Source organism: Pseudopodoces humilis, chromosome 18 (genome assembly GCF_049639895.1).
Source record: "Pseudopodoces humilis isolate 2021_Gansu_Grassland_sample_001 chromosome 18, ASM4963989v1, whole genome shotgun sequence".
NCBI lineage: Eukaryota > Metazoa > Chordata > Aves > Passeriformes > Paridae > Pseudopodoces > Pseudopodoces humilis.
Genome location: NC_142217.1, coordinates 17,829,955 through 17,854,880, shown reverse-complemented (window position 1 = coordinate 17,854,880; position 24,926 = coordinate 17,829,955). Strand labels below are relative to the sequence as shown.

General features: G+C 49.0%; 1 long non-coding RNA gene across 1 annotated transcript in view; it reads left to right on the top strand.

Annotated features, from left to right (window-relative positions):
- The window catches only part of LOC106628187 (uncharacterized), an 83,628-nt gene extending 59,228 nt beyond the window's left edge, over window positions 1-24,400 (top strand). Inside the window, exons 2-3 of the long non-coding RNA XR_001331470.2 lie at window positions 23,223-23,332; window positions 24,323-24,400. This is a non-coding gene — a long non-coding RNA (uncharacterized LOC106628187). The remainder of the gene's footprint in view (window positions 1-23,222; window positions 23,333-24,322) is intronic.
- Window positions 24,401-24,926: the final 526 nt, after the last annotated feature.

The following is a 24,926-nucleotide window of genomic DNA, read 5'->3' as shown; positions in this document are numbered from 1 at the left end:
GTCCTTTTGTCAGATTTCCCTGCTGTATAATCCCCCATCCTGTTCTTTGTTTGACCTGTATTATTCAAGCTCCAATTCAGTTCTACCTTTGTGTAAATCAGGTGACCAGACACTCTCCTATGCTGATTCATGGCTGGCACCAGGGCATCCTCTGACAGATGTAAAATGTTGCTCTGTGCAGAAGCCCATCTCTGCCTGACCTTCCAAGCATCACGTGTGGATCAGGATACAGACAGAAGTGTTAAGTTAGACTTATACAGTGACTCCTGTGCCATGCTGCCTTTTGCAGTGGCATTTAAGCAGCTTGTAGTATCAGTTTTTATTCCCTACACCCCCATGTAAAACTTCTCATTGCTGATAACTTGTGATGCATTCAAAGCTCTTTGCCTTTTCCTGGAGCTGGACAAGTGGATCCAGAGAGCAGAATTTTCATCTGGAATGGACAGATACTGGACCCCTGTAGGGCCTCCACTCTGGCTGCTTGACAGCCCAGCACAGTTGTCTCATCCCAGCCTGGGCTGGCAGTTCCAGTTCTCTTCTGCATCTCTGGAAAGGAGCTGTCACTGCCTGCACTGAGCAGGACAGCCCAAATGCTGAAGATGCTTTGAACATGAATTAGCCATTTGAAATTCTTTTGAGGAAGGGAGGGAGGGACTGAGGAGCTGGATGGAGATCTGAGGCACAGAGGGCACTGCCTATAGCTTGTGTAGCCAGTTGTCCAGAGAATGCCATAGTGCCAGCACCTCCCACATTTGGAGACAAGGACAGCACCCCAGATGATGTAATTGGTCTATAACTTCTGCTGTGCACTGAGAAAGACACTTGGTGTCAAATCCCCCAGCCTGGCAGGAGAAGGACCCTCTAGCAGGGCAGAGGGCAACAGGCTGGCTGCTGACTATGTGGAGCTTTGTCACTTATGGGTGGATTGGTGGGCATCAGAGAGGTGTTAACCTGGCAGGTAGGAGGAAAAAGGGTCCCATGTGCTCTGGGAGAAAGCTGCATTTCCATGGAGACCACTGCCCACTGGCAGAACCCTGGCAGGGGTCTGGGTCCAGCCCAGGCTTCACGGGATGGAGACACCCCTGGGAGCAAACAGCAGAAATGGGATCATTTCCCATTGTGACAAGCCAATGGGCCACAGGTAATTCTGCTGATGGGCTCCTTGCAAGGGCTTGAGTTCGATCCTTCAGGAAGACTTTGTTTCCTCCAGGGCTGGTCTTGGGCAGCTCCCTGCTGCTTAGCTGGGAGCAGGGAAGAGGAGCCCATGGAGCACTGATTTTATTTCTGAAGCCTGTGTGATGTTTGGATGGTTTCAGTTTGTGTTGTCATTAGGACTTACATGGAAGAAAAAACCCCTTGTGCCTGTAACTGGAAGGTGAGAGCTAACAGCTGGTCTCAGCTATTATTATACATGCCAGAAGCAGTAATGATTAAAGGGACTGCACTGTGAGGTAAAGAGATGCCATCCTGGAACCAGATGACTGGGTGATACAATTAAGATAAAGAAATCACATATTTCTTGGCAATAGGGAAACTGGAGTGATGAAATGCGTGATTGCAAAGTGTGGGAACAAGATGAAATTAAAGAAAGATCACAATACGGAGCAGAAATTGAGCAGGACTAGGAACAAGAGATGCAGTTGTTGAGAAGATAAGAAGAGCAGAAATAAATCGAGAGCAAATATGCTTGGAGTAGAAGTGAGGACATACAAAAAAAATATTTCCAAACTCCATTAAAAATAAGTTGCTGTGCTAAAATGAGAGCATTTCAGTCTAAAGGAAATGAGAACATGAAACCGTTGGCTTCGACAGTCAGTGCTTGGGGTAGGACAGAGGAAACCCCTTGCAGGCTGAGTTGCTCTGTGGGAGACTTTGCACAAAGACTCAGCTGTGCCGTTGTTGCACCTCTGAGGGATTTGTCAGCAGGGATAATGCAGAGAGGCAAAAGCTCGGTGGCTGAAAGCGTTCTGCAGAAGGGCAGGCAGAGGCACTGCTGGGGACACGGAGCAGTGGCCCGGGGTGGCAGTGGACTGTGCTCCAGTTCACACGCTCACATGAGGGTGGGCCTGGGGCCTTGAGGAGGAGCTTTTCCTCCACCATCCCAGGTGGAATGGGGTGCTCCTGAACTTCCTGGAGGGGCTGGCAAAGGAGTGCCTGGATGTGTGGCTGTGGCTGCATGCTGTGTTACAGCCCTGAAAAAGCTGTGGAGGCATGACCTGTCCCTGCAGCCAAAGGAGTTCCTGCCTTTGGCTAAAACACACTGTGGTAAGTGGGGCAGCTATGCAGTTATGCACCATCAGGAAAGGACCTGCTGTGCCATGGAGTGTCTAAGAGCAGACTGAAAACATCAGAGGTAGTGATGACATGTGGGGTGACTGGGAGGGAAGTGCCTGTCCCCTCTGGAAGAGCCATTGGCCTGTGCAGCTCCTCCCTTCCGTCCTCCCAGACACAGTGACCTCAGCTTGGTGACAGCTCAGCAGGAGCAGCAGCACAGCTGCAGCCAGTGGGACTCTGCTTCACACAGGGCTGGGGAGAGGGGTCAGAGCTGCCATGGGGCCAGAGTCACGGCTGTGCTTAGAAGCAACTGCAAAACATCCTCAGCAAGCATTGCCCCAGCAAGGTATATCTATGTATGTATGCACAGTCTGGAGATAAAATCTGTTTACAAAAGGAAGAGAAAGGACAAGGACTTGTGATGGCTTCTTCTAAATCCTGGGGAGGCTCTGGGACATTTGGCTGGAGGGTCTGTGTAAGCAGGTTGGCAGCACTGAGAGTTGTGAAAGGGAGTCTGTCCTACACCAAGTACAAGATGCATGTGCTGAGCTGTAGCTCTGAGACCCATCACAGCTTATGGAATATTGGTTTCTGCAGCAAGAGAAGGGAGCTGCTGCTGGAAACAGCTTCCAGGGTCAGCTGAATGCAAATGCGCTTGCTCTCCTGAGCCAGACTGGCACCCCTCACAGGTCTCTGCTTGGAGATTGTGGTTACAGAGCATGACAATATGTTTGCGTATGTAAATCCCAAGTCCTGTTGATGTGGGGGAGTTATTGGTTGCTGCTGTCCTCCTTTTCTGATGCTTCCAATCACTCCTCATTTGTTTTTGAGGTAGTTCTCTATCAATATATAGAGCTCTCTACTAATACAAAGAGAGAAAATTTATCTAATTACTTAACTTTTGAGTTTGTTAAATCTGTGAATTAAGTTCATTTGCAGTTCCTCAAAACTGCAAAATGGTGCCCTGTTCACACAGAAAACAACTGTCAGCTGGGTGTCTGGCAATGCTGAGGCTGCTCTTGGAGCAGCTGCACAGCACCCAGGTGCTATGGAGCAGGTCCCAGTGTGGCTCCACTTGGGCTGTTTGTAGGGGCAGGGGGTGAGCCTTGGGCTGCTGCAGGGCTGAGGTTTGCCTTGGGCACTACTCACTGGGATGGCCTGCTTGGCAGACAAGATGGAGTTTCCTCCCTAATGTTAAAATCAGGTTTGGCAGGAATGTTTCCAGACTGGTGTCAGGATTGTGCCCCTGCGCCATCCTGGTCCTGCCACACTGGGCTCACTTCTCACCTCCCATGCTGCCACTCAGTCACCAAATCCTGCTCCTCCTCTCTTGCTGACCGCAGAGACACACTGGGGAATGAATCTTAAATCTCCAGTTGGTGATTCCAAGAAACATTTTTCCACATGTCATTTTCTCCTTGACCTCTGTAAAGAGTTATGGAGTAGAAGTGAAATTCAAATCAGGCAGCTCCTGTATCTGCTCACCCTACATTTTTTTCCTCTCCAAACTTAAAATGAAGAAATATAATGGGACCTGAACAGATGGATTGAGTCAGGGTGAGTATTTTAAACTTTATTAAATAAAGTGTTGGAGCTAACCAGGAAAATATTTTTTCATCTCTTTAATGCAGTGATCTGAGCTGCTCAGGGCCTCTGAGCCATAGATCTTCCCCAAGGCTTGCAGGTGTTTGCCATTGCTGTTGTGAAGGAGCAGTGCAACATCCCTGGCTCCAGTGGCACAGCAATGCCAGGACTGGGAAGGACCAGGGCACCAGCCTGGCTCCAGGGCCTTTGGCTTCCCATCAGCAGAGCTGTGTAAGGATGGAGATGTCCCAGATAGGATGGGGGCAATCTTTCTCTCTCATAAAAATCTCTGACAGCTCCAACAGTTCCTCTCAGCAAATGATGTTTTGTGTAGTGCACAGAAACCAAAACTGTAGGTCCGTGTAACTGAACTTCAGATTCATCAAGAATCATCTCTTGCATATATGAATCTGAACCTACAGCTTGGCTCTGGTCAGGAGCTGTTTATCCTGTGATGGGCTGGCATGAGGGCAGGGCTGTTGGAATCCCATCTCACTATCCTGTGTGTTTTAACCCCACAGAAGCTCACAGGCAGGTGTCTGTGCTGTTAATTTCGCAACTGCAAACACACAGGGCTTATCTAATAAATTTTTTCTTAATTACTTAGTGGGTTACCACATTTTCTGGCACTGTTTTTTGGGAATCTCCCTTGTCTCCTAGGTGACCACATCTAATTAGTACTCACTATCAGGACTCTGAAACTGTTTTTAAGGATAGCAGTAAAGTCTGTCAAGCAGTGAAGAGTGGAAATCCATAGACTCCCATTCAAGGATGATGCATTTCAATGGGAAACTCATAGCAGTACTTAATGAGGAAATGTAAACACAGCAAGCACTTTCACTGCTTTGAAGAGTTTGTGGGAAAAAGAGGTTCTGAGTACAGCATGAGTCCAGCAAAGTTGTGTGTTCCAAAACTGCTGTGGCACAGCCAGTGGGGTACTGGTAACAGGAATGGTGCAGCCCTACAGGGAGCTGCTCTCCTGGGCAGAGGTGCCAGGGTGCTGGGGCAGCTCATCACCTTCTTCCAGGCTCCTTCCCACCCCTCCCCTGCAGCATTTTGGTTTTTAGCCCTCCTGAGCCTTTCTGCAGATTTAGTGGCTGCTGTTCTCTGAAATCAGCATTGAGTTTCCTCTCCCAGAATAATGGAATTTAATGGAATTGAATTCCTGCTAGGCTAATTTCTGGGCAACAAAAATAGCTGAGTTGATGATACCTGTAAACTATGCCCACTGCCACCATTACAAGGGGAAATATGACCTAGTGATGATGAAAACAAAGAACATGGTGACAATTTTTGGGTCATCTTGGTGATTCTGCTCTACAGAAGTCCTCAGAAGTCAGGATTCTGCTGGGGCAAAAGTCGTGGTGTGATTGCCCAGAGTGGGGGCATTACCCCAGGCTGGAGCCTCATGTGAGTGGGTCTGGGGCGTCCCCAGCACTCCAGTCCCGCTGCAGCCGGAGCAGGGCTGAGCTCCAGGGCGCTGAGGACCAGCAGTGACGGGGTGGGGATGAGTGCTGGTACCGGAGTGGAGCTGGGTGGAGCATCCTCCACATCTCCATCCCACCCAGGGATGTTCCACAGCACCTGGCCGTGTGGAACAGCTAGAGCTGTGCTCCCACAGGGAGCCGCTTCTGCTCTGCACAGAAGGAAGATGAAGCAAGCACATTATTGGAAAATTGTTTTGTTTAATATAGGAAATTGAGAGGTCTGCTAAACCCTAGCTGGGGATGAGGGCAGAGCCTACATGCTTATAAACCTTGTAACTCTGGCCTGAGTCATGTAGCTGTAGAGTCTGAGCAGTCCCTGGGGCACAATTAGGATAGGAAAGTAGCCTGCACTGATACAGAAAGTCCACGTTCTGCACAGAAGGGAGAACTAAAAAGCAGGAATACTTACTTACGTATTTATATATTCTGCTTTTGAGATATGAAGTATCTGGCAAGGCAACATTTTTGCAGGAAAGGATGTGGGTGTGATGATGCCAAAAAGCAATGCCTTATTTTAGGATACATTAACATGAGTGTTGCCTGTATGGGCCCAGGTACAAGCATTCCCCCTGCATGTAATATCAGAGAATAAAAATATTTTATCTCTTAAAAATAATGAAATATATATTTCTTCTAAGAAAAAATACAGAGAAGTTGGTGAAGTACTGGAAAATTTTGAGAGAGATGCTGAGATCCAAAATATGTGACTCATGGGGAAAGGCTGAAAGAATTAAGTGCTGTTGACCTGAAATGGGAAAATATGGGGGGGAAGTGACAGTCTTCAAACAGAGGAAAGGTTTGTTCAAACAAAGAACAGCATTCAGTTCTGTCCTCCTTAGGCCTAAATTTCCATGATTTTGAAAACTTGCAATATTGGGGTTTTTTTGCAAATGAGGTGATAGATGAGGAGAAACAATAATCAGTTTCTCTGAGTCTGGCATGGTAAATGCCTGCTCCTTCCAAAAGCATTTGTTATAACATGGGGAAACCCAAATGCAGGGACACTGTGGCTGCTCGGGGCTGGGGTCCAGAGCTGGACACTGTGCCAGGGATGGCACACACGTCCACGGGGGCCTTGGTAGCCAAAGCTAGACTGGAGAAGTTTTTGCTTCAGATGACTTTAAAGCTCTTTAGGCAGTATCATCATGCTTTTTTTTTGGGTACAGGTATCATTATTTCATTATGCTCTCATGTGAAGTGTGAAAACTATCTTTACCAATCCTCTTAAATTAGTTAAATATAATATTCAGTGAGACAGGAGATAGCGAAATGTTAATTGAAACTGGAGAAGTGTTTATAGGGTGATAGAGTGTGGCCAGCTGTGACTGAAATTAATGTTCAGGGTCCTTGATAGTGATTCATATTCCAGAGTTTATTAAATATTTTCAACAGCATTTTCAAAGCCATGTGGTGTAGTCTACTACACTTGTGAGAATCCTGGTGCAGGTACATGGCACTGTCAGGGAGCGGGTCATCCAGGATTGCTTTTACCTGTACTGATTCCCCATGGGCTGGGATGCCTGTGAGTGGCTCCAGGCCTGTCTCACCCTGTGTGTCTCCTTGGGCCAGACCATGCCACGTGCCATCACCTCCACGGGCTCTCCGTGGGCTCTCTACATACAATTGGAGGCAGAGCTCTTTCCCAGAAAAAGGGTCAGTGCTGCACAGAGGACACTTCTCAGCCCAGTGCCCCAAAACTGCAGTGTGGCCCCGTTGCCCTTGGCTGGGCATCCCTGAACTTGCTCAGGAGCTGCTGGGCTAGCCAAGTCATAGGAATGGCATGGGGAACTCATTATCAGCTGCTCAAGCCGAGCCTTCACCTCTGCTTTCCCATGCAGTCCCAGAACAAGGAGCTCTGTCCCTGGCTGCAGAGCACATCATTGCCTGGGGACATGTGAGTCTTCATGGGAACAGTGTCCTTCTTGGACACTGGGAGGCAGGCCAGGGAGGTCAGGCAGGGCTCCTCCCCATGGAACATGTCCATCTCCTTCAGGATAATTGGTGACTGTAGTTGAAGTACATCTTTTACCTTGCACTCACTCAGCTCTGTTGCTCTGTCGCTTTCATCCATCTGTGCCTGTCCCCAGAAAGCCCTGGTAGCTCAGAGCCCTCATCACCAGTTCCCATCTGCAGTCATGGGCACTCCCTGGGAAGGGAGAGAAAATCCAACTTAGCAGGGATAAGTGATGATGACATGTTACAGGTGACAGGCTCAGCACTTTTGCAAACCTTCTGCTTGCCAAAGGCACCAGAAAACATTTGAAACTATTGAATACTGCAGCCAATAAGAAGATGCAGTAATTTATTGATGTTTCTAGCTTGCCTTGATTCCTTTCATCTATCTTTGTGCCTGCCCTGGAAGGCTGAAATAATGAATGTTGCTGGCTTTTTAATGAAGTTAGGTAAGCTGTTCACCTTTTGCTAGGAGGGCCCTAGCTCTTGTTATAGGGTCCTGACAGTAGCAGAGGTCATGAAGGGACCATCCTTTGCTCTTGCTGGGTGTGTCCCTCCTGTGGGAGGGAGTGCTGCTGGACATGGGTGGGCTGACCAGCCTTCCAGGGCTCTTGCAGCAGGGGATGTTCATCACTGTGGTGCTCTCAGTTTCTGCTATGCATGCTGCAGAAATCTCTGCCTGTCCTCGAAACTCAGCAGCTCCTGGATGCCCACCACCTTCAGGGATTGGATTTCTGCTCTCAGATACTGAAGATGTTCAGCCTCTTCGTGTCTTTTCTTCTTTATCACAAATCTTTGGGCTCAGATCTCATTCTGTTTGCAGTTAGGGCTCTGCAGCCTTGTGCTTCCAGCATATGCAATTTCACACAGCTCCTGAACCCAACAAAATGATTCTGCATAATCCCATTGGCAGCTTAAGCCATCAGCACATCCCATCACTATGGAGAGAGCATCCACTGGAGGAGAGAGTGCTAAAGGAGAAACAATCTCCCATACAGCACCATCCCTGATGATGCTGAGTGGACTCTGGCCTGATTGATTCCCACTGTGAACTCATCCCTGGCAGGAGCTGCCAGGGCATGGAAACTTTCTGCTGTTTGTGCTGGTTTTCCTCCTTTGGAGCAGATGCTGCTGTGCCACCTGCTCTGTGTGGGCCATCTGGTCTCTGTTAATACTGTGGTGTTTGTTTCTGAGGCTGTGTGGTGTTTGTTTCTGTCCTGCTTGGGCTGTGCCTGGTTCATTTTCTTAAAAACTTCAAAATGAATTATCCTTGTTATGCCAGTAAACCAGGAGGTCCTCAGTGGAAACAGAGAGCATGAGCTTGGTGCGCCAGGGATTCCTGTCCTTCCAAATTTCCAGGTACAGGTTGAGTGTCTGCCTCCCTGGGTAATGTCCATAACCCTGGATCTTTGACCAGGAATGTTTTTTCTTTCATGAAGCATTTAAATTATCTGAATTTTAACTATTTTGCTACTAATATTACAGCATTAAGCACAGACAAAAGGAAACATCAATGATCCTCAAATCCCAAAGCACTTGTCACTCACTAGAATATTTGCAGATTAATTAACAATAGTCCTCAGAAATCAGTAACTACTTTCAGCGTTTCTTGTGAACTTGCAAATACCAATGCTGCCTGGTCCCATGGGTGACTGGAAAACAGGAATGTCTCCACTGCTGTCCTAGAGTGAATGGGGAGTCTCCCCCAAGTTTATTGTGAAGGCAACTGTCTGTAATAAGCAGACAAGGCAGGCTACTGAAAATGTAACTTTTCAAATGTGTGCAAATGAAGTCCAGTGATTGTTTCATTGCAAAGAATGGGAGACATTTAAACTACTTTTAGGTAAAGTCTTAGTTTGGATCTGAGTGCTGCCTCATGAATCGAGGTCAGCTGGCGTAAGCTGTGCAAATGGTCCAAGCCTCTTGAGCTTAGGAAGGAATTTAGAAGACTTTGAATTGCTCTTGATCTTCAGAAGGACATCTGTAGCTAATGGTCTGTGCAAGCATGCCAAGAGCTGCGAAGTTATACCACTGCTGTCTTGAGCCTGCTCAGTCCCACGAGGTTTCCAGGACCCTTTAATACAAGTTCAGAGACAAGCAAGTTGTAAAAAATGCACTCTTGTGCCAACAGCCAATAATCTAGTGCTGGTTAAGTCAGGTGTAAAATGTCATACTGGGGCTTTAACTGTGGTGTTTGACAGCTTGGTGAATTATGGCACACAGTCTTACAAGGATTTCAATAAAAAGGTGAGTGGGCAGAAACTCCAAGCTCTTCGCTGTACAACTCAAGGTTTCTTTTGTAATTGTACCTAAATAGAAAAATGTCTGCTTATTAGATATGCAGAGTAGCAGAATAGTTGGCCAAATTGTTTTAATTCCAAAACTAATAAGCAGGAAAAAAAGCTTTGCTGTGAATTCAGGATTGATAATGGTTTTTAGGAAAAGCTTTTTCATCTGTCTCTCTTCTCTCATTAGTGATGGTGCCAGGAAGTTCTGTGCTAATGAATGGCTACAAAGTTCTCTGCAAATCCTTCAGATGAAATACCCACAGGAGCACAATGGAGGGTGCAGCCACCTCTCAGAGGATGCTGGGTGCTGCCAGACAGGATCTGAAGGCTTTGCTGTGCTGGATTTAGCTCAGATATGGAGCTATGATCATCTCCTGGGGATGGGGGGAGGTTTTGCCTTCAGTCCTGGAAGCTGAGGGTCTAGCACCTAATGGAGTCACACCAATGTCCTGGACACAGTCTCTGGGACACAGATGCATTTACTTGGCACAAACACCATCACAGCACCAGCAGAGGAGGAGAAGCCTCTGATCTGACACAATTCAGCCTCCGAGTCCCTGTCTGCATAGCCATTTGCTGCTGAATCTGGCACTGGAGCTGATCAGTATCCCCTGGCCTCCCTCCATCCACGCAGCCAGCAGCTGCCTGTTCCTGACTCAGGACTCACAATCCCCTCTCGCTCTCAAGCCCAGGAGTGAAGCAGAAGGTATGAAAGCCAAGCTGGGTCTGTCTCACTCTGGACCTTTTGCTCTGCCCTGGAGCTGATGGAATCCATGCCCAGCTCTGTCTGAGGCAAGAGCAGATGCCTTTGTGGCAGCCTCAGCTGATCTCCTGAGCAGGCTGGGAGGTGTTTTTGTGTGGCAGTCCTATCAAGGCAGTTTTGTTCCTGTCCTGATGGGTTGCTCTGGTGAGATGCCGCAGAATGGTGGGACATGCTGGGTGTCAAGGACAGGGATGTGCTGTGACAGAGATGTCTTCTCAATTCCCCCAAATTCCAAAGTGGTGCTATATTAACTACGAAGAGCAATAAAAATGCAGAGTCACTGTGCTGAGCATCACATGATCCATGACAGAAAGACAAATTGGACAACTAATAGGTTATGTGAATGGCAAGTTTAGGTGAGAAGCTGACAATGTTACACAGCAGAGTTGAGCAAACAGATTACTGGTGGTTCCTGAAAGGCCATGTTGTCAGTGTCTCTGACAGCAGGACAGCGGCTGTTCCCCCTGCTGAATGGGAATGACAAGGGGTTTCACCGTTCTGTGCTCCAGTCACTCCTAGAAACGGAAAAGCTTCTTGGTGACATTTCTGAGGAGCTGCTTCAGAGCTGTGGCAGGTGTCCCTGTGCTGGCTAGGAGCGGGCTTCTGCTTGCCACCAGAACAGTGAGCAGGCCCAGGCAGATGTAGCTTTGCCGTGGTTCTCCTGGTCCCTAGCAGGAGAAGTCAGCTGGGTGTCCTCACAGCAGAGCTCCCATGACAGTGGCAGATCCCATGGGTGGATCCTGCTCTGTGCCAGTGAGGCACCATGGCCTGGCTTTGACTCACCACTGCTTGAGAGACATGGGAATGCTTTTGCAAGGACTAGCACCAGGGCTCAGAGAGCCAGGTCCTTCCAGAGCCCCGGTGAACCTTTGAACCCTCTTTGTTCTCCCACGCAGAGCTCTCTGACCTCCTTGGATATCACTCAACACATGTTGTGAGTGAGCACAATCTCTGTTCACAGCGCCATCAGAATGCAAGTGGAGTGTGCAGGGGGTGTGACCAGGAGTGATCTGGCTTGGTGGGAGAGCTCAGAGAAATCTCTAGACTCTTAATTTTTTTGTCAAATGGTCATGGGAGGGTTAATGTAATTTTGATTTTAATTACATTGCTGAAGGGCACACTTAACACGAGGGAAAAGACATAATTACCAAGACATTTTATTAAGATATTATTTAATTTTATTGATGTGTCACAAGCAAAGGCACAGGAATGTTCAAATCAATATATACTTACATCAATGTTTAATCTACTTTCAGCATTTTTGCCTGTTCTATTTATGCAGTTACTAGTTGATAAATTAAATTCCTGGAAATATGTTGAACATTAATGAATTTCCAGCAAATTCATGCCTTGTGTATTTGTTTCAGTGGGAAGCCAGAACACAAACAGGCTTTCATCTTCTTTCAGCAAAATTTTATGACCCCTCTGCCTTGCTGCTCACCATTGCCAGGTTACATGTGATCCCTTTTTTTCCTGGATCACCTTTTCCAGAGCAGGGTTCAGACCTCACAGGTCAGGATCTCCTGCCTGGAGGGCAGACTCAGGTGAGGCAGGCTGTCAGCCCCGGAGCAGAACAGGGTTGTGCTGTGCAGTGCAGGTGCTCTGTGCCTCCTCTCAGCTGTGCTTTGTAGTAACAGTTCTGGGTTTTCTGTGGAGCACCTGGGGCCGCTCACTGCTAATGGCAGAGATGCATTTGCAGGTGTACAGCTGCATTTGTCACTCATTCCAGGAGGCAAAATCTGCTTAGATCTGATAGGAAAACCCCAGCTAGACTAGGGGGCTGTTGCACAGGACCAGCTCCTGAGCATCCCATAGTGTTGTCCCCACAATAAGAGTGACAGCAGCATGAAGCCAGTCAGCCTGGCAGTGACAGAGGAGCAGGATGAGGTTCAGAAGGAAAGCAGAGCTCCTGCAGAGCTCATGGACCAAGCTCCAAGACGGAATCCTTGCTGTACTCTGATGCTGAGGCTGATGCAGCACAAGGTTACTTTCAGATACAGACAAAATCAAGTTCAAGATAGATTGCAGAGCAGTGAACCATATTTTCACCCACATTTTCAGCTGGGAGAAGAGTAAACGTAATCTGAGTGGTCAGAGATACATAGTCAGAGAGAAATTGATGTCTTCATCCCCATGAGGTTTCTGATCTTTTTCTTTAGCATTTTTTTCTGTTTGGAAAGTCTGCCTTGCCTTCTCCAGGCCTAAGAAGCAGGCCTGAAGATGGGCCTCACCATGTGCTGGTTTTGCCCTTCCTCTCCTTGCATGGGCAATTGCCTTTTCATCTTTCCACTCTTCAGGCTCCGGTTTTCCCAGGGCTGCACAGCTCCTGTGCATGGTATCTTACACAGTGCACTCTTTACACATCTCCACTTGCTGCCATTTGCATCCAGCTGCCTGTGGCTGAGAAATCTGTGATGGAATCTTTGATCCAGACAGCTGCTGAACTACCCTGACTTCAGACAATTTGTCACCGGTGGAAGGATTGATGTTGGGAAGCACTTTCTGAGACGCCTTTTGTCTTCCCACATTCATGGTGCTGCAGCACAATCCCTCAGTTGTCTTCATCTATCAGCTGCCCCAAGTTCATATATTTTCTCCTGGTTCATCTTCTTCCGAGTCATGCAGGTGCCACTTTCAGTGGCTGGTTTTGCCTTCCCCCTAGGGAAGGTACAGGTAGGTGAGTGTGTGCTGCTGCAGCTGATTTTCATTAATGCCTTCCAGGTGCTGCCTCAACTGGTCAGTTTTGCAGGAATTCTGGCATGGCCCTTCCCTGTTTCCCTGCAGAATTGAGCCATCTTTTTTTCCCAGGCAGTAGCTGCCATCTGTACCAGAAGGTTAATTTGTTCCTCTTCCCTATAACTGCATTTATCACATGGAAGTGGTTGTTGTGGAAATTATTGATCAAACACTGGCTTTTTCCCTGGCTGGACTGAAACAGAGCATTTCAGCTACTCAATTGCTCAGGACTTTGTGTTGTGTGCAGCAGCTCTGGAGAGCGTTTGCATGGGGGTGCGTGTGCACAGGTGTTTGTGGTGGGGTAGTGCACAGTGGGGTAGTGCTGCTATCTCCGTTTCACCCTCCAGCAATTCCAGCAGTGGCTTTTCTGGAGCTGGATGTGTGTGGCTGACACCTTGCACGGGGCAGGTTTTCTGCTGCATTCAGCCCCAGCTGAAGGCCAGTGGCAGCAGTGGTGGAGCCCCGTGTGTAGCCAGGAGGAGGGAGGGAAGCATGGCTGGGCGGCTGTGTGTGGGGAGGAAGCGCTGTCCCTGTAACTTGGCACTACATGCCCACAGACAGTATGTTTGGATGTGACCTGGTCAGTGGGCATGCTATGCCTCAGTCTGTTTGAGAGCTAAACTCAGCCCTTGGCACTTGCCTGGTGCCTGTGGCAGCCCTGGGTTGTTTTGGAGACTCTCCCAGCTCACTCACACTACCCCAGCACCGCCACAAACGCCTGTCGTGGTCTGAGCTCCAATGCTTGTCTCTCTGTTAAAGAACAATACAGCAGCAACAGCTCCTGCCAGCAGCTGCACAAATCTGGGTTATTTTGACAGCACCTTATTTCAGCCCTGTGCTCTGGAAGTCTTGTGGGAATGTTTCCTGCAGCAGGTCATGGTGGCAGAGCTGTGGCACAGGAGAATGCACGAGTGACCTTGTGAATGATCACCACAGGTTTAGTGCAAAGTCTGTCCCTGGTCTCCAGTGGGTGCTTTTCAGGCACTTATTTACCAAGGACATAAGGGCTGGGCACCACAGCCCTTGGGCTCCTTCAGCAGTGTGGCAGTGGTCCCAGCCCCGTGCTGGCCATGGCATGTGTGTGCAGTGGGCTGTGCCCGGGTGGGGATGGCACTGGGCTCCTTGTGCCCATCCTGTCACAGGGCTCCTTGTGCCCATCCTGTCACAGGGCATCAGGGCACTCAGATAAGGGCTGGGGCTATGGCAGAAGTAACGAGGGGCATCCAGGAGCAGTAAGCTTGTCTGCTGGGGTCTCCATCTGTGCCCTGGTGTGCAGAGCAGCTGAACACACACCATGAGAGTCAGGGGCAGGTTTTTAGAAAGGCTGAGCCCAGTGAGGAGCTCTGACCTGGCATAGTGGGGACAGGCAAGGAACCACCCTGGCTCTGAGAGTCACAGGTGCAGGGAGCCCATGTGCTGAACGGTGGGTGCTGCTGGGGCCAAGGGCGAGCACAAGGAGAGCTACTGCCTACATCCTGGCACATGCCCAGGACACTGCCAGCTGCTGCACAGTGTTCACCTTAACCTGGAGCAGGGTCAGCCCTTTTGGCTGCTATCTGCCCCTTAAAAATGAACAGAGAAGCCACCAGAGGAATCCTTTTTCTGCTAGAAAGAGAAAGGCACTTGGCCTGAGACCCAAGGAGAGCGGCTGGTGCATCCCTGTGGGCAGCTCCAGGAGGTGATGCCACGGCCGCTGTGCCCAGGGCTCTCCTCACCAGCCGGGAGCTGACGCCGGCAGCCCCAGGCAACTCGAGCCTGCTCTTTTTCTGCAAAATCTGGCACACTGTCCAATACAGATTCACTAGAAGAGCTGTACTCTGCCAGTATATGAAAATTTAATTAGGCAGTAAATTCTTCCTGCTTCCAAGCCCTCAGGCTGAAGAAATCCAGAATGTCTTTGGGTTTCTTAATGGGACAATTGTCCCCTCCAATAGGCTGTGAATGGTGTTAGTGACATTGGGCAAAGCCTGCCTTCTGCATGACATTTGTGCACTTGCTGACCCGCTGGTGCATCCCTGTGGGACAGACTGGGTGAGGCAGAGGGACTGTGCTGAGCCTGGGCCCTCTCATGGGTCACTGGGAGATGCTGCAGGTGAAGTGGAGGAGATCACAGCAGTACCAGCTCCAGGGGCTTTTATCCCAGCTCCTCTTTGGAGTGTCTGTGAAGGCTCAGAGTCAGGCTAAGGGCAGCAAACCCCTTCTCCCCATGGTGGCACCCCTCCTTGCTGGCACTGTGCCACCCTGCCCTGAGCTCTTGCTGCGAGACCCCTGGATGAGTGTTAATGTTTGCCATTACTTCTCTCTCTGCACTGTGCAGGAGCTCATGGCTTCAGCAGACACAGATTTTCTGTCCTGGCCAGTGTGTACTCTCTCCACACTAAATTAGACACAGTCCCTTCCTCAGAAAGCTCAAACTCTAAAATAAATTATAACACAGAATAAGTGGCTCCTGTGCTGTGGAGAACCAAGTTCTGCTGGAGTCATGACCTCTACCAGTGTCACAGCCTGGCTCTGCTGGAGTCAGAGCTGTGGCTGCCCTGTTCCACAGGCTGAAAGCCAGGACAGAAAACTTCACCACTGAGCAACCTCTGAGAGCCCAGCTCTGCTGTTGAGCCTCCTCACCTGGACAGCTGTTTGTACATTCTGAGTATTGATTCTGAAAGTGCAGCTTGTCCTTGTAATTTAAAGAAAGCAAGAAATTTTTAAGCACTAAGAAAGCTCTCAGTTCTTTAAAACCTGTTCTACTTAAAATATGAAAAAAATGAAGAATTTTTTACATGTCTTGATGTCCTTTTGGGTGAGAAAAAGGGGGAATTGTTCAACACCTTTCCACAGGAGCCCAAAGGATGCATACATTGCAGGAAACTCATTAAAACACATTTCCAGTATCAAAGGACCATTCCTAATCCATGGCAACCTGCTGCTTCAAACAGCAGCTTCAGCCTCCCAGCTGGTGTGTTCACTTCTGGGACAGCTGCTGCCCTCTTCCATGTTTGCTCTGCTGCCCCTCCCTAGGGCAGCACACCATCCACGTCATTCACATCTCCGTTTGGAACGCAGGAAATACCTCAGGAACGGACACTGAGCAAAAGGGAGCTGCTGCCATGAGCTGCGGGGCACCACGGACTGCCCGTGTGTCACTGGTGCCACGGCACCTCCGTCCAGCTGTCACCCTCTGCACGGGACACTCCTGCTGCTGCTGTCTGCCTGCCCACACCACTGCTCCAAGACTGACATGGGAGCCAGCACATGCCACACTGACAGCTGAAAAATTGGCACAATTTTTTTCTTTTATTCTAATGCAGAAAATAATTTCACCTTGGGTTCTGTGGCAGCTCAGGAAGTTCCACAGCAAGCGGACCTTGGAGGCAAATACTGCTTTTCACCCTGGCACAGGCAGGAGTGGTGTGAAGCAGCTGCACTCCCTGGACAATGGAATCTGCTCAGAAACCTTCATCCTTCTTCAAATCTGGTGCCCATGAAGAGCATCAGGAAAAGCTTGTGATTGATCTCCTTGGCTCTGACTGGTCCCAGGCTCTTGAGGCCATGCAAGTTGCTGCTGGGATCTCACTCCTCCCATCTGTTCCCAAACTTCAAAAAGAGCCTCTCTGAGCTTTTACTCTCAATGTTTGAGACACTTGTCAGTTTATGAAATGTCTTCATTATTTTAAAATGAGGGGTTTGAGAGAAACTGTTGTTATTTATAGATTTCTGTCTGCTATCAAAGCACTTATCACTGTCATACCCCAGAGCCTCCAGTAAATGCCTGTTGATAGCCACCCTGGAAATGCAGCTGGACAAGGAGGGCTGTCACCTGTGCCCCTCACCATGGGGCTGCAGCCCCCACCAGGGTGGGTGTGTGTCACCCTTGGTTTGGAGCTGCTCACTGGGAGACAGACCCAGCGAGCAGTGCCTCCAATAGGGGCAAATTCTCCAGAAATCCCTGTCACAGCAGGGGTGGTCACCTTTGTGACAACTGCTGTGACATGGCCCAGGACACCCAGGCAGAGCATTGTGGTGGGCACAGGGCAGCTGTCACAGCTGGAGGTGCTGCTGACTGGGTGGACAACTGCTGGTGATGGGGGGGACCGTGTGCCTGTGTCCTCCCCGGCTGCCCAGGGCAGAGTCCAGTCAGCAGCAGGACGGGAACCCCACTGTGGCTGTAACCTGGAGCTCAGCTGGAGCGGGGCGGTGCGAGGTGCTGGGCACAGGCAGCTGTTTTTCATTCAGGGAGAATCAATTCTCCTCATGAAACAGCCTGTTAGTCACTCACAGCTCTCTAAACCCACTGCTGAGAGGGTGGCTCCGAGGGTCTCTACAGCTGCTAGGCCTCCTTGGACCGGGAGCCTTCACCTGCATCTCACAACCACATCTCCCTGGGGAACCCACCTACCCATCTCAGCCCTATAAGAAGTGTTAACATACAGGGAGCAATAAACATCCTCTGGCTATTATTTTCCATTTGCATGGTCAGCTCAAACAGACAGCAGCTCGCAGCAGGGTTTGATATGCTTATATTGATTTTCTTTATAGATTAGAGTGATTCAAGCAGTTATAAGGTTAATTTCAGATGATTAACTTCACCATATTGTAATATTTGATTTAGATTGGCTTTCAAACACTTTCCAGCTATTGATTTTCAATATCACACTTCTAGCGCTGCAGCCAAATGTCATTTAAATAAAAGGTTGACAGAGTAGAAAATATCCACATCAGTCCTGAAAATTCTACCACATCCAGCCTGGATCAGCCCTAGTGTTCCAGGAGAGAAGTGTGCTGCAGAGTAGCACACATGCCTCCAAACCAGACCTTGGCCAAATTATTGCTGGGCTGATGCAGCCCCTGGGTGAGGCTGGCTCTGACCCAGCTGGGTCTCTCCAGCCATGGTCCCCCCTCACAGCTTGGCCAGCAGGAGCCAGTGCTGCCAGCACAGTCACTGCTGTGCCCCAGCACACAGGCCTTGGGGACCGTGGTCTCACTGCCATTGGCAGGGTTGCTGCTGTTTTGTTTGTGACATTAAAACTCCATGAGAAGAACCAACCCTGAAATTGTTGAGTATCAGGAGAAGTTTGACCTGCCAATTCCTCCTTGTGGCTTCAAATAATTTCCCTATCCTGGGGAGGTGCAAGAGTTGTAAGACGGATAACAGGTTTTCTTTACATCAGCTGAAAGCAGCTGGGGATTTGGAGACTGTAGGAAAATTACATGTATGTGATTTTATAGGAAGCTTCCTCCTAAAATATACGGAAGGGACATGAAATCTTTCCTTTTCAAGGGATCCACACTCTTCAGAATGTGGCTCTGATAAAGGCACTGGAGATGTGGAATGTGAGGAGGAGGGGTTTGTGTCCAGCACCCCCTTTGGCAGAGCACATGCAGGGAGCTGTTTGCTTTTTTAATGGCTCGTGTCTCCTTCTCTCTCTCACACTTTTATTTTCAGGGGCTATTTTCTTCCTCTCATTTTGGTGATGTGCTGAATACAGATGAGACTTAGAATACGCAGAGCTATTAGATTGACACATACTCATTTTGTAGGTTTGGAAAAAAAATAAACCCCTGCTCAAGTTAGCTTGGCACAGTTAGAAAATGATGTGAGCAGCTGGCTGGCAACAGTCCCCTCCCTGCCCAAACCCTCGGGGCCGCTGGTGAGTGCCCTGTGCACGGATGTGTCCATGCAGGGGTCGGTCCCCAGCAGCCTGGTGGGTGCTGGAGTCCAGACCTGAGCTGCTCTCACCCCTGTCCCCAGGAACCTTCTGGAACCTGCCTTGTCTGGAGTGCCCAAGCCCCACAGTTTATGTTCAGGCCATTGCTCTCTGTGCCTGCTCCTCCTGAGGTGAAGGGATAAATTCCCTTGCTTTTCATAAACAATAATTTCCCTTCCCATAAATTTCAGGGATTCTTTTCAGAGTGCCTGGCTGACCACAGTGGTTCAGACAGAGCTGATCAAATACTTATTTGTCAGATGAATTGTCTGATTAATTTTGTAATTTCAAATGATTTATTTATAAGTCATCTGCAATAACTAATATTTATATTGCTTCATGACCAGCAATGGTTTGCCCTTTCTGATGATAAATCCCCATACACCTGCAGCAGCTGATGCTGATGGTCTAAACTTGGGAACAATAATCCAAGCAAGTAAGGAGTGCTCTGTAATCCCCTCACAGGCTGCAGAACATGTGTATTATCTGCAGCTCTTTCCCACAATTCTTCCACACACACTTTTTGACAAAAGGAGACTGTACAGACCCCACAAAGGTCAAAGCTATTAAAAATCTTTTCAGTGAGCAGTGCTGCATATCTCCAAACACTTGCAGCTCTCCAGGGAAAGTCTGAACTTGCATTTTTCACCTCTAGCTCTTCTAGTACTGTCCAGCACCCTCTGAAAGAAGCCTGTGTGGAAAATCACTTCCTGAAGCCCCTGGGTTTGTCAAACCAGGCAGATGAAGCAGCCGTTGGCTTGTCCCTGTTGAACCCAGGGAGATAAACGCATCTGTTCAAGCAATTCATGTGACTGGAAAAGTACAAAATGTGAGATGCAAGGCATTTTAAAATACAAAGGAACGTTTGTTCAATAGTTTTTCAGGTATCTGTTGAATCTGTATTGCTTAAGAAAAACATGTGGCTTAAATAGATCTTGCAGTCTCTGCTCCAAGACCACATGTGTTGGCAGGATTTTGTTGGTCACTGTCTTTACCTGCTTTCACCTCATTGTGAGATGTCTCAGAAGCTCCCTGCAGGAACTTCTGGATTTGAATGATGTAAATAGTTGTGTCATCTGTGTTCAAGGATGAGTTGTCTGCCTGCCATCCCACTGTATGTTAAATGAAAGCAGTTTCTCTACAGCCCAGGACAGCACCCTGCTAATTGCCTTTGTCCTGCAGACATCCATGATTTACATCTGCTCCATGTTCCTGCTCCTCAACCCCAGCTGGGAGAGTCTGTAGGTTCTGCACAACTTGCTGTGTATGGCCAATGATGTCAGCCCCACGCTGGAGAGGTTTCTGAGGGATGGTGTGAAGATGACATTGCCTGCAGCCTCTCAGTCTGCACCAATTAAACAGAGAAATTAAAAAATGTCTGAGTCAATTAAGAAGAGAAATTAAACAATGTGATAAACAGGAGACAATGGAGACAAAGCTGGCACACGTAAGGAAGGCCAGTCAGTCCAGCAGCCACATGTACAGCAGTCTGTGTCAGTGCAGTGGTGCCTTCCCGGGGCTTCTGCAGTCACCTCACTGGGGCGTGGGAGCTGTCTCATGGGGCTGGCACCTGAGGCTGCTCAGAACCCACTTGTTAGGGAATATCTCCTCCTTGGTCTGGCCTCTCCTCCTGGCACCATCTCTCCTGTGCCAGCAACAGAGTCCAGCAAATCCCTTTCCTCCAGGCACCTGGGCAGATGTTTTCTGGCCTCAGAGGCTGGGTGCTTGGTGAGGAGTGTGGGGACTTTGAAGGACTCAGAGCCAGCTCTGGAAGGGCAGCATCCCTTGAACTCAGCCTAATGCATCACCTCAGCCTGGAGCTCAGAGATGAGGCAGAGTAGTCCAGTAGTCAGAGCTGCTCTCTGTGGTCACAAACATGGCATCCAGTTTAACATGTGCTAGAAATGGGTTCTGAATTCCTCCAAGGAGCTTGTATGTTTGGGTGAGCTAGAGTGTTGCTCACTGAAAGATAGCTATCTACAGAATTCCTCACTGCTGCTGTCAGTGTGCTGGCAGAGGGGAGAGGCTGTCTACAGGCAGGAAAAGTCCCTCCTGGAGGCTAGGAAAGTGCAGCTGGAAAGTCTTTTTCAAATAACTTTACAGGAAATTATAAATCAACACCATAACTACAGCCATGCTTGGCTCAGTCAGTGTGGGGCAGCTCAGAGGTGACAGGAGAGAATGGTGCTGTGGGTCAGCCCTTGATGCCTTGGGAAATGTCACTGTCACACTGAGACCTTGGGCATTGTCACCAGAGTCACTTCCACAACCTGCCTGCATGGCTCAGCCTCACAATGCCCACGGTACCCGGTGGGCAGGTGGTGGGTTGCAGGCAGCCCCTCCCTAGGGTCCCCAGCAGAGGATGTGCCAGCAGCTGGGATCCTGTTTCTGGCTCTCCTGGGGCTCCTGGGCCTGCTGGAAGGGCCTTTGGGTCCCAGAGCCACACGGCCAGTGGGACTCCCCAGCACAGCCCAAGGTGTGGATGCTGTAGAGTGTAACAGGCACAGAGAGATACCCTGTACCCTTGGAGAGGAGAATTCAATGGACAGTCCATCAAGCTCCCCCCTGCCCTGGCTGGAAGCAATCCAGCTGTCATGGGGTTTTTCCTACAGTCAGTTGACTGACTTTTCCTTTCCAGAAAAGGAAAGCAGCTGTTAAGCAGCTAAGCCAGACTGTCTTTGCTGTATCTAATTGGCACTTTCAGCTGTAAGTAAGGTGATCTACAACTCATTTTGATCTCTGTTCAGTTCTTTGATCTTACTGTTGTTCTCAGGTGCATATAGTGACAGCACAATTAATTAATCGCAGGCTGATAATTGTGCAGCTGCAGCATGCTCTAGTTCATGCTTAGAGTTTTACTAGTTGAGTTGCCACGGTTTGTCATCAATTCTGGCAAACAAGAGTGATCTGAAATACCATTTGTTGACCTTTTCAGCCTTGGTAAACCCGCAGGCAGAGTGCACATGCTGGGGAGGAGCCCCAGCCTCCTACATGGAAGGCACTGAGTGCCCGGAGCTGACAGGCATGAGGTGCCCAGCTGCAGATTGGCAGCTCCTCAGGCTGTTGGATTATTTATTGTGAATGCTGTGTGATGCTCACTACATCCAGCCTGCAGAGAGAGGAGAGAGCTGGATGGCACTTTGGGGAATAATCCAGAGACCTTTGCTAGCATTAACTCTTCTGTATCCTCCAGTCTGAAAGGGAATTAATTAAACTTTGTGCTGCAGGGTTTTGATTCATCCCTGCTGCAGGACAAGATGAGTCCCAGCAACAGACTAGGATGTTCTGTACTGGATACTCTGCCCTGAAATATCTGGCAGGAAAGTAAAGCAGATATATCAAATCAAATGTGATTTGTTTGTGCTGGTCCCTTGGCTTATGCTTTCCACACAAAGGAGGTGACATCGCTATCCTAATTCAGTGCCACAGGGCTGGTGACCTGGCACTATGGGCAGGGATCGATGCAGTACCTGTGGGTGAGGTGGGTCCCCCTGTGCGAAAAGGCAGGAGAAGCCACTTGCTAATGCTGGTGACTGAAGGACCTGCGAGGGGAAGCCCCAGACCTCTGGGCTGGGCACACATCTCTTGGAGGTTGCTTTGCTGCCATCCGTACTCTGGCAGGGCTCATTGTGTTTTTGCAGGCTTGTGCTCCACAGGCTGTCAAACCTCTGCCAGAAGAACCAGTGGACAAAAGAGCCTCATCTGTGTATTCTGCTCCCTTAAAAAAGGCCAATATTTCAGTATCTGTTGAAGAATATTTGCATTTTTATGGATAAATTCAAGAAAAAAGGCACCACACAATCCCAATTTGCATCCCTTATTTCCATAGAAACTACAGGAGCCTTAATTGCTTTCATGTGCTTTTGATGAAAATTGAGTGGGGTATCTTTATCCTGCCATAAGGTGGGAAGAAAAATTGGCATTCAAAATAATATCTAGTGGTTCAAAGGATACTTTTGCAAAACAACTTTCTGTGATTTATTAAATAACTTGTTGTTTTTCAAATAATTGGAAAAAACTTCCTAGAAAACTTGTTGCAAGCGTTCACTGAACTGCTGCAGATTGACATCTGCAGTGTGGAATGAGGGCTGTGTACCGGGCTGTGGCTGCTGAAATCGGGGGCATTCAGCTCTTAATCAAAGTTCAGACCCTAGCAGGGAGCAATAAAGAATTTGGATATTGTAATCTGTGCAAGCTTTTTTTAAGCTCTAGGGGGGAAAAAAATGTTAGTCAACAGCACGGCAGCAGGAGAGATTTGGGATCGGGAGCAGCCCTGGGCTCGCACGGTGCCCGTGCCCCGCCGGGAGCAGCGGATGAGCTGTGCCCGCCCTGCTCAGCCTGACACGAGCCCATCTATATTTGATGGTGTTTGGATGAATTATGCACATAGCCACTAAGAGAAATTTAATGATGGGTTTCGTCTTATTTTTTATAGATTTCAGCCTTTGAATTAAGCAGCAGTTCACTCTCAGTGCTACAGGCGATAAAAGGGAATATTCCAGTCCCCGTGTCCATCACGGCTGCTCTGCCAAGCAGAGTTAACAGGTAAACAGTAATCGGCCGCAATTATTGCCCATTACGTGCTCTCTTCACCTGAGATCACACAACAAAGCCCGAGTGTGCCGTGTGGAGTCGGGTGCAAGGAGGTGTCAGGATGAAATGCCAGCACAGACCTGTCAAACGCTGGCTCCGTGAAAGACCTAAATCCTCTCTCATGGCCCCTCCGTGCAGCGCACAAGAGCTATTGCTGTGTAATTATAAATTGTCTGTAGGGCTTATCTCAGCTTCAGCGTTGACATTACAATAACAGGGTGGGCGAGCTTTGTTTAAGGGATAATGTGCGGTGTAGACACGGCGGAAAAGGAGAGAGGGGGGATTAACATCGGCACGGAGCCCGTGCGGCCAGAGAAGGGGGATGGGATGGGGATGGGATGGGGATGGGGATGGGGATGGGGATGGGGATGGGATGGGATGGGATGGGGATGGGGATGGGATGGGATGGGGATGGGGATGGGGTGGGATGGGGATGGGGTGGGATGGGATGGGAATGGGCAGGGCAGGACAGGGCAGGACAGAACGTGCCCGCTGAGCACGGAGCCAGCAGTGAGGGAGGCAGGTATTCCTGGCCAGCTCGGGATGGAGCAGTGCCACAGCTCCAGGATGCTTCATCACCACCAGAGAGGGAAGGGCGGGTTTTGGTGTTTTACCGACCTACTTGAGATACTTACTTCAGGGAGGAATTAAATTATTCTCAGAATTGCCTTTTCTTTCCTTTTGCTATAAAATAAGCAGAAGGTGATGATCTCAGATGTGGAGCTGTAAGTCAGAAGGGATAGATCCTGTTGGAAATACCTCATTCATTTAGACCAATATTTTCCTAGTGTGCTTCTCTGGTTCCACTTTATTTTAAGGATAAATTTTCTAAGGATGGATCTCCTACAGTGTTTCCATGCAAGTAGACGTTAGAAAGGGAAGATGTAGGGGACAAACCTTGCTCATGTGTGTTCAAGGTAATGTTTTGTTTTCCTGAGCCAGGTTTGCCCTGAAGACAGGTGGTCCTGAGCAATAACTGCCCCCTGCCAGCCTTGCCTGGGTGCCTTCTGTCTCTCTGCTCCCTCCTGCAGTGAAGGGGCAGCAGTGGTGGGGGTAGAGGGGCTGCTGAGAGCCCAGCCAGATGTGGGGGGATGTGTGCAGCAGCCGAGCTGCTCGTGAGCGCGGTGGCTGCAGCCCTGTGTGCGGAGCTGCCCCCACAGCGGGTTGGCTTTGGAGCCAATACCCCAGTCTGACTTTTTGTGTCGGGGTAAAAATAAAGAAAAAAACCACATGTGAATGGAGAGTCTTTCTTAAATTCAAATATGCCTAAAGCTTCCGTGGGAGCTCAGCACCCGAGGCAGCCCTGATTGTTGTCACAGCTGACATGACCAGAGCTCGTCTAGGGCTGGTTTGGGCAGCAGCCCCTTCAATCTCCATGGGAACTGTTGGGCTGCAGTAAATTACGGGGATCCATTGCTATTTCTAGAGGAAAGGCAGAATCTCTGCTCTCGAGTGCTTTGGCCCTGAGGGTGCAGGCAGGTACTGCTGAGGTTCCTGAGGACGAGAGAGCCTGGGAACTGCCCCAGAAACTGTAATAAGGCATTGT